Source organism: Callorhinus ursinus, unplaced genomic scaffold (genome assembly GCF_003265705.2).
Source record: "Callorhinus ursinus isolate GAN/ISIS: 27379988/994484 unplaced genomic scaffold, GSC_fseal_2.0 scaffold48, whole genome shotgun sequence".
Classification (NCBI taxonomy): Eukaryota; Metazoa; Chordata; class Mammalia; order Carnivora; family Otariidae; genus Callorhinus; species Callorhinus ursinus.
In genome coordinates, this window is record NW_027397110.1 from 11223414 (window position 1) to 11236706 (window position 13293).

Here is a 13293-nt window from a genome sequence, read left to right on the forward strand (position 1 = left end):
GGCTCGTGTCGTGATCCCGGGATCCTGGGATCGGGTCCGCATCGGGCTTCTTACTCAGCGGGGAGCCTGCTTCTCCCTCTGCCTGCCGCTCCCCCTGCTTGTGCTCTTTCTCTCTCTGGCAATTAAAGTAAATAAAAAAAATCTTAAAAAAAAACCAACAACAACAAGCAGGGGGTGTGGGAGAGGGAGAAGCAGGCTTCCCGCTGAGCCGGGAGCCTGATGTGGGGCGATATCCCAGGACCCTGGGATCATGAGCTGAGCCCAAGGCAGACACTTAATGGCTGAGCCACCCAGGCGCCCCTATTAATTTTTTTTAATTTGTTAGGTGACAAATGGCATCTCGTGATATCTTATTTGCATTTCTTTGCGTTTCTAATGACTAATTTTTTTTTCCATAACTATTAGCCATTTATGTTTCTTCTTTCTTGTCTGTTCCTTTTTTGGGCCATTTTTATTTTGGAGTACTTGGGGTTTTTCTTAATGACTGAGAAGAACTCTTTGTATATTGTTGGTAGTAATTCTTAGGGTTGCAATTTTTTTTTCCCCAGTGCTCTTTTGCTTTTACATCATACATTTTTTCCTGAATTTATAGTTTAGTCATGATAGTATGAACATTCCAAAAGGAAAGTGTCATGAGAAATTTGCCCTCCTAGATATAAAGTGTATTATAAAGCTACCATCATCAAAGTATTTTGGAAATAGCACAGGAACACACAGAAGGGTCAATGGATACAACTCAGAAGCAGGTCTGAGCACATATAAGTTGGAAAGGTGATGAATAAGGAAGGAATGGACAACTGCCTATTGGGGAAATTGTATTAGATTTCTCCCTCACTCCACAACCAAACTAAATTCCAGATGGATTAAAAGAGAAGTGTAAAACGTTTTTTTTTTAATTAAAAGCAATTTTTTTTAGTAGGCTCTCCGTCCAAACGGGGTCTTGAACTCAACCCCTAGATCAAGAGTCTCATGCTCTACGGACTGAGCCAGCCAGGCATCCCTAAAAAATTTTTTTTAAATAAAAAAAGTTTTTATCCTCGTGTAGCGGGAAGTAATCAAAAAGGGTGACTCTGCCCGTCCGAAAAGAACACCCAAGAAACACTGGTAACAAATATCTGAAGGGAAGTGTGCGAATTAATCCCGTGCAGGTGAAGAGCCCTGGAAGTGCACCGCAGGAGCCCGTCTGAGGAAAGGTCTGGAAGCTGGAAGACCGCGGCGCGCCCATTCTAAAGAGAGGGTCAGGAATCGAACTCAGGGCGCCCGCACCGGATCTGGGGCTGAGTCCATGCCCGCCCCCGCAGGCCATCATAATTATGTAAAATAGCACTTTTCCCATATATGGTACTTAATATCTGCTCTTCTGGTAGGATGACATGGGACCGGGAAAACAGCTCGAGGGGCGGGGTGTCAGAGACCCAGACCTTCCCAGCCGGCTCCCGCCCGGCCTCGCCCGGCCTCGGCAATGCACCAAAATCCTGGCCGGAGCCCTCTGTTAGCCTCCTCCTCCTCCTCCTGATTGGACTCTCTCTGTGTCAATCCTCCCCCTGGAACCTGGCTGTTCGTCGGGCCCGCCCTACGGGGGCGGGGCTCCCGCCTAGGAAGCGCAGAGGAAGGTGGAGCGTGTGGAGGTGGGGGCGGGGGGGAGGATGAATACCCACCCCGCTGGACCTAGAGGCTCCGCCCGCCCCCTTCCCACAGGCCAAGGTGTCTGTCGATCAAGAGCGGGGACGGGCTGGAGTGGGCGAGGCGGTCCGGGTGGGCGGTGTCGTCCCTCCAGGCTCCGCCCCCGAGCCGGCGCCGGGCTGGAATAGGCGGGCGGCTGCAAGGGCGGGGCGGGAAGGCCGCGAGGAGCTGAGCTGGGTGCGGTGAGGCGCGCAGATCACCGCGGTTCCCTGGCAGGGCACGGAAGGCTGAGCGAGACTGACCTGCTGCAGCTCCCGCCTCGCGCGCTCGCCCCACCCCGCCGTCCCCCGAGCGTTCGAGAAAGCCCTCTCGGGAGAAGCAGCGCCCGTTCCCCGGCGCAGATCCAGGTTCAGGTGAGCGAGCCCCACCGGCCGGTCCCGCCCCGGGCGGGGGCGGTGGCGACGGGACGCGCGGCGTCTGGGGCCAGCGGCCCGACTTGTGGTTCTCGGCCTCGGCGCGGCCGGCGACCGGCGCGGGCGGGCGCGAACGCCGCGGGGCCGGCCCGGGGCACCGCATCCCTCCGGGAGGGGCCGGGGGAACCCCCCGCGCGACGCTCGGGGAGGGCGCCGCTGGAGGGGAGGCCTCGGGAGCAGGCGAAGGCTTCGGGGTCGGCGCTCCCCGGAAACCCTCCGCCCTTCCCCCTGCCCGGCGCACTTCCCCGGCGGGGCACCGGGAGCCTCGACCTCCCCCTGCTGCCGGGGCACGCGCCCCGCCCTCGCCTCGCCAAGTGCCCAAGTTGGGCAAACTTTTTAACCCCTTCCGGGGAGCCGCTGTCCCTGGGACCCAACCGAGTGAGCGTGAGGTGGGGGGCTCGGGGCAGCGGCTCCTTTGGAAGTTTCCAGGCGTTTTCGCGTGGGTAACGGGCAGGCGGGGACCGTTTGGCAGCTGTCAGGGCGTCCGCCTGAGTCAGAATCGGACGGTCCTGCTGCAGACATTGCGCTCGGCTCAGTTTCCGCCCTCCGCTCGCGACTTCCTCATTCGCCCGGCTGCGATCGGCTGGGCGGAGGAGGGGGACGGGGCGAGGTGCAGTGGGTGCGTGGGGAACCGGGACCCGGAGAGTGCCGGGCGAGGCAGGAAGGAGGCACTCCCCCCCTCCCCCGACAGCCCCTCAGCCGTTGACTTCTGACTTCCGCTACCCGGGGGAGGAAGGCCCAGGAATGCCCCAGCCATCTGCGCGGGGCCGGAGCGCACCTGATTCCACCGCACCTGGGGGCCGCCCCACGCCGGCGGGGGCAGGGAGCTGGGCCCTGCGCCTTTAGGACCAGGCCTGCGCCGTTGCATCGTCCGGTTGGGCCAGATCCGGGGTTGTTACCCTGCCTCCCCCGCTTCTCTGTGCCGGGGAGCCTCACTCCGTCCTGTCCTGGGGCCACGTCCGGGGCAGGACTGCACCCCCTTATCCCTGCGGGGAGCCCAGTCGTTTATAACAACGCAGTACCCTCCAGGACACGGTTGCCGGCTGCCTTGAGGCGGGGGCATGGTGAGGGCCCGGCTGCTGTCTGTAGCCCCACCCAGCCGGTGTGGGGAGTAGGGTTCCCGGGAAGTCCCAGGTCCTGGCAGGTCCTGGAGACCGGCGGCCTCTCTCCGCTGGGCATTTGAGAGGCCCAACAACTCCTCGGTTCACTGCATCCTTTTCTGGGTTTAAGAGGATTTCAAAGTAACTGTTGAGTAACTGTTGAAGGGGAAGAGAGCCTTAGCTCTTTCCTGCAACAGTGTGGCCATTTTTGACACCACTGAGACCTACCTGATAACCTCACCTGGAGGTTTAGTCCCCTTTTGGTAAGGAAGGAGGCAGCTTTAAGGCCTGTTTAGACAATCACTCGATTAAAATAGTCAATTTATATACAAGGCTGCGAGGTGCAGGGGGAGGGTACATAGATGTGTAATTGAGCAAATATTTAACTGCTCTGTGCCAGGGATTCTGCCAGGTGGTGGTGGTGGGGGCGGTGTGAGGTTGAGTAAGACCTGGCCCCAGCCCTCGGGCACTTAGGGAATGCTGAGACAAATCTGCAGATGATCTACTGTGAGGCCAAGATGACATGGTGCTCAGAAAGGTCCGGTGAGTCATGGAGAATGGAGAAAAGCAGCCAGCCCACTCTGCCGAGATCCCAGAGGCCTCTGCCCTCCAGGAGTTCCCAGTCGTCTCCCCCCGCCCCTCCTCCAGGGGGGGAAATAGTGTCTGAATGATTGAAATACAAAGGCAGCCTGTGAGGAGTATCCCAAGCACCAGAGATGAGAAATTCCGAAAGGGGCCACCACTTCTGTCTGGAGCAAGGGGGGACCTGGAGGGAAGCTGCCTCAGAAGGAGGGGCACACTACAGGTCTGGGAAACTGAGGCTAGCCTTCAGGGTTGGAAAATGAAGCCTCATTTAGTGCATAACTGAGCAATCAAGAGATTGTGTCGTGCAACTTGAGTCACTGTGCCCCCCACTTGGCTGCGGGGGACCCCGAAGAGCTCTACTTTTCACACTCAGCAGGCCCCAGCAGTGCCTGTGGGCAGATCCAGGTGCCTGGATTGGCAGGCTCTGTGCAGGGAAGGGCAGCTCCGCTCCAGAGGTGCATTCCTTGGGGCTGCTTTGCCTGAAGGGCATAGGAGGATAGAGGGAAGAGAGGATCAGGGTCCCGGCTCTCTGGTTTTTAACATTTAAAAAAAATTTTTAAATCTTTGAACCTAAGGGGTTGGAGATGGGACAACTTCCCTCTTGCAGGATGAAGGACGCATGTTAATCACAGGCTGCCTTTTGCCTATTCTTGCTCCAGAAAAAACAAAACGAGGATCTGTTAGCTTTTGAGAAGGAGAAAAGCACACTCAGAAAATGCGGCATTGTTGTGTAGCCTGCTAGGGTATTGCTAGAAACCAGGCTCGCTGTGCTTTCTTCACTTCCTCTTCTCTAATCCTTCAATAAAGTACTTAAGACAGCCCTTACCAGCTTGACATCTTTATTTCAAAAGGAGGGGAGGGGTTGGCTGTTGTTTTCCTCTGAGCCTGGCCTTACCCTTCCCTTGAAGGGGGAGAAAGAAACCCAAAGCAAAGGAGAAAAAAAAAAAAAAATCCGTGCCTTGACAGCTTCCTCCCAAGCATCATGTTCCAAAAATATTTAGAATAACAAAATCTGTGTGTCGTCTTAATTAAACAAACGTCCTAATTTGCTGAGCATAAAACAGCATCTCTGCCCGCAGGGGCAGGAAGTGCATTTTCCCTTTGTGCAGCCCCAGAGAGTCACTGCCTCTCGGCCTTAACCCTTGATGTGCTGAACTCCTGGGCTCAAGTCCTCTGGTGACAACGGAATGGAGCCCTGGCTGCCTGCTGGGAAGTGGTGGTGCTCCTGTGACTTCCAGAATGCCATTCTTAGAGCTGGGAAGAGTGGGGTCGTGAGCCTTGGAGCTAGGCAGAGTTTGAATCCTGACCCTGCCACTTAATTAGCTTTATGACCTTAGGCAGGTCACATCACCTCCCGGAGCCACAGGGCCCTCCTCTGTAATGTGGGAATGAGTACCTGCCCTGAAGGGTTAGAGGTGAGAACTAAAGGAAGGTGTGTCAAGGGCCTGATATACAGTGGCTATGTCAGTTTTTAAGAAAATGTGTGAATGGCAGGTGAGGAAACTGGGAAGGGAAGGGTAGGTGGTGGTCCCAGCTCCTGCACAGCGCTCATGCTGCTTTCTCAAAAGGGGTGTTTGTGTGTGTGCATGAGTGTGTAGAGTGCTTGTGGACTGTAAGGCCCAGGTGGGTGGCGGGGGCGGGGGGAGGCGTCCGCTGATGCTTTTGGATGCACTCAGTGATGAGCTAGTGCTGAGTAGCCTTGTTTCAGGGCTCTGGCCCAGGCAGAAGGTGTGCAGACTGCGGTTTTAATTCTAAAACCTGGTTTCCTGTGATCCAGGAGGTCTAGGGTAGAGCCAGAGGGGTGACATGGCAAGAGCACAGGACTCGAGGGTCTGGAGACCTGGCTTCTGGCTCTGGTTGGGGGAAAATTTTAATTTCGATAGAAAGGGCCCCGTCACCCTACAGAGACGTCATGCCCACCCGTTAAATACAAGAGTGCCTGGGAAACTGGAAACTACAGTGATTTTAATTTCTCCGAGATGCCCCAGTGGTGAAGGCATGCCCTACACTGATGGGAGTGTAAGTTAAAGGAAGTTTGGCAGTGTCTGCCAGAGCATAGTCCCTCTGCCTAATTTCTAGGAATTCAACCCATAGATGAACTCAGATAATGCGAGAGGAAGTGTCTGAGGATATTCTTTACGGCATTGTCATAGAAGAAGACAGGAAAGAAGCAAACTGCCCACCCAAAGGGTCAGATAAATCATGGCACAGCTCTACAGTGGGGATCCTGCAGTGTAACCCTTAGAAAAATGAGGCCGATCTGTAAGTCCTCATATGGCGTGCTCTGCAAGATATGGTGCCAATGGAAAACACTAGGTGTGAAGTAGGATATATGGTTCTCCCCTTTTTTGTAAAACAGGGTATGTCGCCTGGACTCTGCATGGAAAGATACTGAGATGCTGGTAATTGTGGTTGCCTCCGGGAAGGGAGGGGGGCCCAGGAAGCAGGAGTGGGGGTGAGCATTACTCTTCACTACATGGCCTTTTCAGGTTTATTACTTGTCCAAATCAGGGGGTCTTCTGGCCAGTGTTGTAGGTTTCAACTTCAAAATAATGCATTGCTTTCGATTCCCAATTTCATATTGAGTGCCTTTTGTGTGCAAGGAAGGGTCTTAAAAATGGCCTGACTTGCTCTCATGGCTGGAACATTTTGGGTCCTGTTTTCTTCCCCGTGACATCATTTTGCCAGAGTAAATCCTTATTATTATTTTTCTTAAAGATTTTATTTATTTATTTGACGGAGACACAGCGAGAGAGGGAACACAAGCAGGGGGAGTGGGAAAGGGAGAAGCGGACCTCCTGCAGAGCAGGGAGCCCGATATGGGACTCCATCCCAGGACCCTGGGATCATGACCTGAGCTGAAGGCAGACGCTTAACGACCGAGCCACCCAGGCGCCCCCAGAGTAACTCCTTAAACAAACGCCTATTCTGATCCACTCCCTTATATTCTAGGAAATGATAGATGATTGCTTTTTCTTTGCTGTATGAAAAGGAAGCCTGCAGTGTGTGTCTGGAAAGTATTTCGGGATACCGTTTTGCCAGGCTTCCCACAATTCCCCTGGCTCCAAATCATATGCTGTTCTTTCCTGGGGAGCCCACTCTGACCATAGGGCTAAACCGGACCTTTATTCAGTTGAATTCTCTTTTTGAAACTCGGGGTCCCTGCAGCCACTAGCGTGCCCCTTTCCCCTCTGTCCCTAGTTGCCCCTCAGACTCTGGCCTGTGGTTTTTAATGTATTAATAACAGTGGAAAAGCCCACATTCTTGAAAAAATGTGCTCAAAAGGGTGTTTTGAATTGGAGGGCCCTGATGGCCTTCTCAAGAAAGACCGTCTTAGCTTTGGATGCTTTGAGTCCTGGAGAAGCTGCTACCTCTGCTCACCACTGAGTTGGTCTTTTTTCTGTGGCAAAGCCAGCAGAAGACCCCATCAGGGTCTCGGGCAGGCCTGTGTCCCTGCCAGGCAGCCTCTGGGCCTCCTGGAGGAATGGCATGAGTCACACGAGTACACAAAATGAGCCTGGGTCTAAAATGGTCCTGCCACCACATGGGCAGATGGTGTGAAGGCTGGATGCTCGCTGGAATCCTCTCCCCTGTCCCCAGCTCCCCACCTCATGCTGTGAAGACACCAGATATTTGGGAAGCCGAGGGGAGCTGCCCTCTTGCACCTGATGTGTGTCTCTTTAAAAAGCAACTGAGGCGGGCTCTTGTTGGCATCTCTCGGGCCCCATTCTGCCGTCTAGTTTCTCAAGCCTGAGGTGATTCAGCACCCAGAATGGGACACTGCAACCCAGCCCCCCGCAGGTGGACCCAAAAGAGGCTCTTGGATGGCCTGTGGCTGAGGGCGAGGCCTTCCTAGGAGTGTGTCCGGGCCGGACTGCCGCTCTTCCGTGGCCTTCGGAGGCTCTTCATCTCCACCTGCTCCACGGGGGCCCCTCCCACTGGGGCTGGAGGGAGCCTTGCAGGGCCTTCCGGAAGTTGCCACCGAAGGGTGTGGCTTCCTGCTGGGGCAGGTTGGGCCGAGGCCTGTGGGGAAGTGGAAGGTGTAGCTGATCTTACCCCCCCCTCACCAGCCTCCTGTTGCTTCCTCCCTGCCTTTCAGAGGTCCTGGGTCCTTCTGGTCCTTACAGTCTGTCCCGCCCAGAGGAGGAGGGGGCCTCTTGGGGGGAGGTTCCTCTCAGCTCCACCTCGGTAGACATTCACATTTTGGGAGCTTTGCATCTTCGAGACTTTTCCCTTTCATGTGGCCTGTAGCTCTAAACGATGCCCTGCTTAAAAGAAAAATGAACAACAGTAAAAAACCCTCCCTACCAAATTTACTTAGAATTATTATAGAATGTGTGAGCTGGAGGGCATCTTGGGGATAATTTCACCCCCCATTAGAGATTGAGCCATTTGCCCGAAGCTCCCTCAGTGAGCTGGTAGAAAGCTTGGGCTCCTGGTTTCACTCAGTGCCAGAGCCTTTCTCTCAAAATCACGTGGCCTCATTTAAAAGTGTTTTAAAAAGTGTTATCTTCCCTTTCTTGGCCTTTATGCACTGTTTAGCCAAGCAACACATACTTAGCTCCTTTAATCTTTCCTCAAGAGCCTGCTCTTCCACACCCTTCGTCTTTTTCTTTTTGTGGGGGAGGGGCGCTACGGTGAAGAAATGGGGTGGGAAGTGTTCTCGGTTTCTCTGAACTTCTTCCAGTTGGACAGGGCCCCTTCAGCTGAGAGTTCCCACAGCTCAAAAATCAATATTTCACATGGGGTAGTGCCAGGCGGCAGGGTGGGCCGTTCAGAGGGCCATACTGGCTTTCCACTGTCTGTCAGCCGCTCCTCGTTTCTAGTAATTTAAGTCACGTAAGGACTGAGGAGATCGATTTCTGTATTTTCGATACGGAAACCCCTGGGTAGAGGGAACGAAACAAGGACTTTGGGAACAGGCAGAGCTGGGACCAGCCCGTTGACTTTTCTCCAGCTAACTGTTAGACCACCGCCTCAGTTTCCCTGCCAGCAACATGGAGATGCCTGCTTTTTCTGGGGCTTGTAACTTACACGTAAAGATGCGGAAAGTGGTCCAGTTCTTTCCTCCCCCCTCCTTCCTCCTCTTTCACGTTCTCATCAACATCATACGTCCTCTGGGGGTGGGAGGAAATACGTGGTCAGATGTTAAAGATTTTAAATGCCTCCAAGAAGTCTGCCCCTTGATAACAAAGTGTGTGGATGAAGATGGCCGAAGAACCTGCCAGAAGGTCTCCTGGATCGGATGCCGAGCTTGTCACGGTCTCAACCTGCGCGTCCTTCTTAGCACACGGTACAGTTTACCTTGTCACACTGATCTGAGCTGCGTTAGTGAAGCATTTTTTTAAGAAGGCTGTTACAGGGCTGTAGAGGCTCCTTTATTTAGAGCTGCCTGTGTTCAAAAGCCACCACACTTCCTGTGTTTTGCATGAAGTCACTGGGCTGGAGAAGGAGCTTCCTGTCTGATAAACATAAAGACACACATTGGAACTGATTTGGGTGACTTAATCCAACTGGTCTGGGATGGGGGAGAAGATGTTAGAACCCACTAGACTGAGGACCTGGAGGTCAGAGGACCTGGGGGTCAGAGGTGGGGTCTTTGTTCAAGTCTAGATCCCTAGGTTCTTACCCGGTGCCTGGCACAGGGGCAGCTCCTAGTTGTTTGAAGTGTTTAGGGTCACTGCTGCCTTTCCTGTAAGCCTGGGGGCAAGGATGCCCAGGCAGCCAGAGCTTTTGAATGCCATTTACTCATCTCTCCACCTGACAAAGTGCACATGCCAGGCACTTGTCTGGAGATCTCTGGGGTAAGAAAAGTGGTGGCAGGGAGTCATTTTAAAGTTTTTGTCTTTTTTTTTTTTTAAAGTAGGCTCCACACTCAGCATGGAGCCCAACATGGGGCCTTGCACCCACGACCCTGAGATCCAAACCTGAGCTGATGTCAAGAGTCAGACGTTTAACTGAATGAGCCACCCAGGTGCTTCTAGTTTTCATCTGTTTTTATTATTATTTTTTTAAGATCTTATTTATTTATTTGACAGAGAGAGAGAGAGAGAGAGAGAGAGTGAGAGCAGGAACACAAGCAGGGGGAGTGGGAGAGGGAGAAGCAGGCTTCCCGCCGAGCAGGGAGCCCAATGCGGGACTCGATCCCAGGGTGCTGGGCTCATGACCCGAGCCGAAGGCAGACGCTTAACGACTGAGCCACCCAGGCGCCCCGTCTGTTTTTAATATTTAAGATCAGCTACTGGGTATGAGGGTATTGACCCCAAATTTCTTTGTCGAATCTCAGTCATCAAAAGACTCCTTGGGCTCCTGCTGCATGGCCTTCACTGTGCTGGACTTGGTGGGGCTGCAGTAGGGGTGGAGGGCAGAGAGCCCATTTTCATCCTCAGGAGTCTTACCCTGTGACAGGAAGTTGGGACATGGGGGCTGTGGGGGAGATTCATCACAGGAGGCAGGCCTGTGCAACCCTGGGTAACTGGGGATTTCTGAGAGTCTTGAGCCAACCTCCCGGAGGCTAGAATTGCCTGGGCAGGGAGGAGGGGAGATGGGGAAGGTGGGCAAGGAAGGAAGGAAGAGGCTCTGTTGGGAGGGCATTGGCCTGGGAATCGGGATGTCTGGGCGGAAGTCCTAGCTGTGCTAATGATAGTAACAGTACTGATAGTTACATTTTGTTGAGCATGTGCTGTGTACTGGGCACAGTGCTGGTGCTTTTACGTGAATTATCTCATGTAATTTTTTACCTCCGAGCGCATTTTACAGATGAGGAGACTGAGCAGGTGTTCACGTTCCGGCACTCTGATTCCAGACCCGTGTGTGATTTTGTAGATGCCCTTCACTCCTGAACTTGTGTCTCCTCACTTGACGGTGAGAGGTTGGGCCGGTCCCCAAGGCCTCCTCTTGCACTAGTGGCCAAGGATTAATGAAAGCAGCAGAGCTTTGGGCTGCTGCAGAATGGGGCCTCCATCCCATAGTGCGGATGGCTACTTAGAGCAAGGTTGCCGGTTCCCTAGCGTTGCCTTGGCTACCGACATCCCCTTTAACCACATCTGACCATTCTTCAGATGTCTGCAGTTGGTCCTAAGGGAGGGTAGGTGACAAACCATGGCTGAGCAGCGTAAATCCTGGCTGCTGTTGGCTGTCTGCCCTTAGCTGGGCCCTGGCTGGTCTTCACTGCCATCCTGACCTAGCGGGCTCTTCTTGACCTCAGCCCACTTGCAAACATGCATTCTTCCTTTCCGTCTTCATTTGCTTGTCTGACCATCATCATTCAGTTATCACTCCCCAGAGCTTACTCTATATTCCAGGCCCTGGGCTGGGTGCTGGGACTACGGAGGTGAAGGAGAAGGAAGCGGGGTCCTTGTTTCCAGGAGCTGATGACGTCCCAGGGGAGAGGGCCTAGGGGGCTCTGGGAAGGCTTCCAGGAGGAGGCATCTGAGCTGATTGCAGGTAGGGATGTGGTATGGAATGTCCAGGGAGCATTGTTGCTCAGGTGGTAAAGGATTCCCTCTCCTCTCTAGCAGTCCCAGGCCCCAGTCCCACTCAGCCCCCTCCGTAGCACATATGGCCCATTAAGGTCTACATCCCTGTGCCATTTCCTGTGAAATGTGGGAGTGCAGGATTCCACTCCCAGGCCCTGAGCCTCTGGGTGGCTGCTGGGCATTCTGCCTGTGCCCTCTGGTTGTGTGGTCGGCACACTGTTCCCAGCTGAAGGTCTGGGGAGGAGACCGTTCATGGAGTGTTGGGAGAGATATAACTGTTACTGGAATTAGTTTCCTTTTTCAGGTGCAATGGGGGAGGGGTGTTTATAGCACAAACAGTATAATAACAAAGCTGATAAGCAGATCTGCCCCTCACCCCATCCACTGCTTGCATCTCTCTGGGGTCCCTGTCCACACAGGGGCATGCATACTGTACAGGTCCCGACTTACTCAGTACTGTAACATAAAGTGTCCTGTGTCACAACAGTCTCCACTATTATTATTTTAATGGCTATGCCATGGTCCACAAAGGGGAAGAACCATTATTTACATTGCCAGAAAAGTTCCACGGATTTTAGTGACTCTTTGGAAATTCATTCAGCAAATACATCCTGAGCCTAAGTTCGAGGGCAGAAACTGCTCGGTGGCTGGGGTGTAGACGAGGCTGTAGATGAGGGAGATGTCCCAGGCCCTGCCCTCAAGGGGCTCCAGTCTAGACTCAGGGAAAAAGCACTGCCCTCAGGTGAGTCCAGGAGGAAATGGCAGTTCGGGCACCCAATTTGAGTTGATGGAAGACCACTTTGTTTTTAGTGGTGAGACAGCTTAGGAACGAGGACCCGGGAGATCTTTCTGGGCTTATTGGAGGAAGATCTCCAGCAGTGCCCCCCCCCCCCCCCCCCCGTGGCTCGTGCAGTTCACAGGCCTGGGCCAGAAAACACTCTGGGAAGAAGCGAGGGGCGGAGGCTCCAAGGAGTCCTGTCCACGGGGAGGCTGGGGAAATGGCCCCTCTGGCCCTACTGAGAGACCGCTCTGTGACTGGGCAGGAGGCAGCAGGGGATGATGGGCAGGGGCGGTCTCAGAAATGTCCAGAAGCCCCTGGCAGGCCACTTGGGCTCTGCTGTGGCTCCTGCCGCCCAGGGAAGATGCTGGATTGTAGCAACAAGTTGCAACAGTTTAGTTTTGTTGTAAAGAGAAAGTTTCAGAATCCTAGTGGCTGCTTTGGAGTGGATTAATGATAAGGGAGTTCTTCGGGGCTGGACCCGGCATGAGGGGAGAAGGTGGGTGGTCAGGGGTCTAGAAACTGGAATGCGATGTCTTTGCTCAGGTGTTTTCTTTCGTTCCAGATCAGTGGCTAGCTGGCAGGTGTTCCTTGCCCGCTACAGCCCTGCACTGTCCCTGTCCCTCAGCTCTTGGCTCAAGGGAGCCTGCCCCAGATTCCACTGTCTTCCTAGAGAACAGGAGAGCAATCCTTAATTCAGAAAGGAGCCACAGGCTTGTCACCCACCCCACCTGCCCAGGAAATGAGAGGGCAGGGGCGGGCCCCAGACGGGGTCACTGGGACACCTTCGGGCTTGGTCCATCACCCCAAGCCCCCTCTGCAGCCTGCCGTGCGATCTGGATCAGTACTGGGCTGTGCGGGCTGCCACTGGGCGAGGAGAGTTTCTGTCCCCGTCCTCAGTGCCACCCATTGAACACACACTCAAGAAACCCAAAACCAAACCAAACCCAAACCAGCGCCTTAACCTAACCGTATTTGTTTCTACATATTGACTGAAAATTGGTGATACGAATACAACACGAGCTGGGGATTTCAGCACTTGGTAGATTCTCTCCTGTCACCTCGTTTACACTACTGTTCGGTGGTGGTTATTATATGTGCTGCCGAAGCGAGCACTGTTCGGTGGTGGTTAGAAGCTAGAGATTATCTTGGAATTTATACATTCTTTTTTTTTTTTTTTTAAAGGAAGAGTCTTTGGTGAGAACTCAGAGTAGAGTTTATTTTATGTTATTTTATTTTTTAAAGTTTTATTTATT

At 53.7% G+C, this 13293-nt stretch overlaps 1 protein-coding gene across 1 annotated transcript in view; it reads left to right on the forward strand.

Moving 5' to 3' along the window:
- The first annotated feature begins 1834 nt into the window (after positions 1-1834).
- The window catches only part of MYH9 (myosin heavy chain 9), a 90105-nt gene continuing 78646 nt past the window's right edge, over positions 1835-13293 (forward strand). The window contains exon 1 of the mRNA XM_025881846.2: positions 1835-2036. The gene's annotated coding sequence lies outside the window, so the exon portion shown is untranslated. The remainder of the gene's footprint in view (positions 2037-13293) is intronic.